Source organism: Antrostomus carolinensis, unplaced genomic scaffold, assembly GCF_000700745.2.
Source record: "Antrostomus carolinensis isolate BGI_N321 unplaced genomic scaffold, ASM70074v2 scaffold6916, whole genome shotgun sequence".
In the NCBI taxonomy this organism is placed as follows: domain Eukaryota; kingdom Metazoa; phylum Chordata; class Aves; order Caprimulgiformes; family Caprimulgidae; genus Antrostomus; species Antrostomus carolinensis.
The window spans coordinates 9,953-13,094 of NW_010323838.1; the positions used below are offsets into that span (position 1 = coordinate 9,953).

Genomic DNA, 3,142 nt, shown 5'->3' on the forward strand with positions numbered 1-3,142 from the left:
GGCTCCAGGAAGACTGCACACTTCCCTATGTTGAGGGTCTACCCTGCATATTGGGCCCTGTGTCTCTCTCAGAAGGGAATCACCTACTACAATCACCCTTCTTTCTTTTTTATCAGAGGAAGTCTTGAGGGGCAGAGTCAACCGCCCCTTCCTCTGTGTCCTTGTAGGTGGGCCTTGCACTATGTCCTCACCTACCTCTCCTTCAGATTGCAGGGCCTCAAACCTATTACAGAGGAGAATAGGAGTGTGGAAAGGTTCCCCCATTATGATACCAATGACAATCCTCAATTTCCTATCCCCCATAACCCTCCTACTTTTGCAACTTTCCCCAGTGACCAGGCCCTGCCCTTCCATGGCTGTGTTCCACTTGAGTCTTCTCAGACAGCCCTTCTCCATGGTCTGCCGTGGTCTGGGCCAAGAGGGAGGCTGGGCAGGTCTGACCATTGTCCTGATATAGGCACTTAACCCGGTAGGTAGATGGTGATGGCCTCACAGCAAGACTCATCCAAAAGTATGAGGTGAGTGAAAACAAGTGGAAATTGTCAGTGTGAGAGGCTGGAGGTGATAAATATCCTGGGCCAACTTCCCTTTCTATCCATGTATCCAAAGGCACAGACTGGCCTCCTCTCTTCTGCACCTGTGCGAGCCCTGGCTCTGAAACACAAACCCACAGGTGCACGTCCTCACCCTGCATGACCATACAACTCAGCTATTTTTGGTGTTTTCCTTTCCTGGGCACTTACTGGCCCAGTCCAACCCCTACCTGGCTCCCCCCACTTCCCCTACCCTCTCCCGAGCCTAGCACAGCAGCACATTCTGGACTGGTCCCATGGCAATGGACATTCACACCGGAGCTCCTGCACCTCTGAAGGGCACAGCAGCTCCTAGGGGGAAGAAGGCTAGGGGGGATGGATATGAAATGGGGAGGTGAAAGCCAGTGCATCCCTGTGTCTCCTACTTCCAAGAGATCCTTATTTCTGGCAGCCCCTCAGTGACAGACCATCTCACCAGCACCAGACACCTGGCTTTAGGGCTTCTAAGGCTGCTCATACTGCCCCAGTGATCGAGCAGCCTGCCCTGAGCTAGTGCACGCAGAAATATGTTTCTCTTTGTCATTTATTTCCTTGTGGAAACACAAGAGTTTTTCCTATACTCTTCCTCAGGGATGTCACTGCCAGCAGAGAACTTCTCCACAGGGAAGTGTATCCATGCTGGTCTGGTTGGCCTCCTTGCCCCCCTCCTTGTGCTCACTGCAGGACCTCAAGCTGGTGGTGCTGCTCACCAGAATGAGCATCTGTGGTGCTTGAAAGCCACAGGGAGAAAGTCCCAGGCAGATCCCTTCTAATCATTCACCACCTCCAGGGGCACTGGGCACCCACATGTGAAGGCTCAGTCCAGACCTCCTTCCCTAACACATCTCCCCGTGCCCTCCTCTGGTGAGCCTGTGGAGAACCCAAACACAGAAGCATAGCCTCATGGGAGACAATTTCTTCAGCATTTTTTAAATTTCATTTCTGGAAGAAGAGCCCAACCTCCATAAACCATCACTGAAAAAACCCCTTTTATTACAGAGTTGTGACATGGGAGGCCAGCTGTACCATTGTGCCAGACAAGTGTACAAGGGCTTCTGTGTCAGGCAAACTTGGTTCATGCCTCTGGAGAAATACAGTAAATGCAGATATTCATGGAAAACCAGGATTCTTACAGATAAAATGCTAAAAGCAGAGGAGGTTCCCAAGATAAGTTGGAAATCACTTCGGAAAAGACATGGGCATCTTACTGCTTCTGAAAGAAAACTAACTGAATCATCTTCTTCGGAGTGTCTTTGAGCTCCTGGTTCCTCAAGCTGTAGATGAGGGGGGTCACTGCTGAAGGCACCGCTGAGTACAGGACTGTCACCACCAGATCCAGGGATGGGGAAGAGATGGACGGGGGCTTCAAGTAGGCAAACAAGGCAGTGCTAGCAAACAGGGAGACAATGGCCAGGTGAGGGAGGCACATGGAAAAGGCTTTGTGCCATCGCTGCTCAGAGGGGATCATCAGCACAGCCCTGAAGATCTGCACACAAGACACCACAATGAAAACAAAGCACCCTAAAGCTACAGAAAGACTAACCACAAGAAGCCCAACTTCTTTGAGGTAGGAGTTTGAGCAAGAGAGCTTGAAGATCGGGGGGATTTCACGGAAGGACTGGTCCACGGCATTGCCTTGGCAGAGTTGCAGTGAAAATTTATTGGCTGTATGCAGGACAGAATTGAGAAACTCAGTGCCTCAGGCAGCTGCTGCCATGTGAACACAAGGTCTGCTGCCCAGGAGGGTCTCGTAGTGCAGGGGCTTGCAAATGGCAACACAGGGGTCATAGGACATGAAAGTGAGAAGACAATATTCCCCTACAATCAAGAAGAGAAAGCTAAAGATCTGGGCAACACATCCAGAGTCAGAGATGGCTCTTGTTTCCCACAGGGAATTGGCCATGGATTTGGGGACAATGTTGGAGATAGAGCCCAGGTCAAGGAGGAAGAGATTGAGGAGGAAGAAGTACCTGGGGGTGTGGATGGTGGTGGTCACAGGCTATGGCAGTGATGATTGAGACCGTTGCTGAGGAGGGCAGCCAGGTAGATGCCCAGGAAAAGACAGAAGTGCTGCAGCTCCTGTGTGTGTGCATGTGCCAGGAGGAGGAACTCAGTGATGGAGCTGCTGTTGGACATTTGGTACTTCCAGAATATAGGTGCTGTCCAAGGAGAAAAAGACATTGACAATTTAGGGCAGGCTTCCCTGAGAAAATATCTTCTGTTTCTTACAGAAATCTCTTCTCAAGGCTCCCTTCATGTTTCTTCCTCACTTCTATTCTGATTTGCTCTGGCTGGGTGTTGCATGAAGATCGGGGACCTCAAATGGTGGGCTCCCCAGGAGTAAGACCTGATCTACAACAGTTTATACACTGAAGTGGCAAAAAGCCCCATATATCAAGGAGTTAACTGAGGATGGACACACTGGGCTGAATACAGGAGCCTTGATGCAGTGACCCTGTGGGAATAGTTTTCATGTCCTAGAGGGAGATATTAAATTAATGCTCAGGCCACCTGCCTCTGGAAAAATAACCTGGAAGGGATTTATGTTTTCTGATTTTACCCTTCTAAGC

General features: G+C 50.2%; 1 pseudogene; it reads right to left on the bottom strand.

The window, feature by feature from the left end:
• Positions 1–1,776: 1,776 nt before the first annotated feature.
• On the bottom strand, positions 1,777–2,711 carry LOC104527083 (olfactory receptor 14C36-like; annotated as a pseudogene).
• Positions 2,712–3,142: the final 431 nt, after the last annotated feature.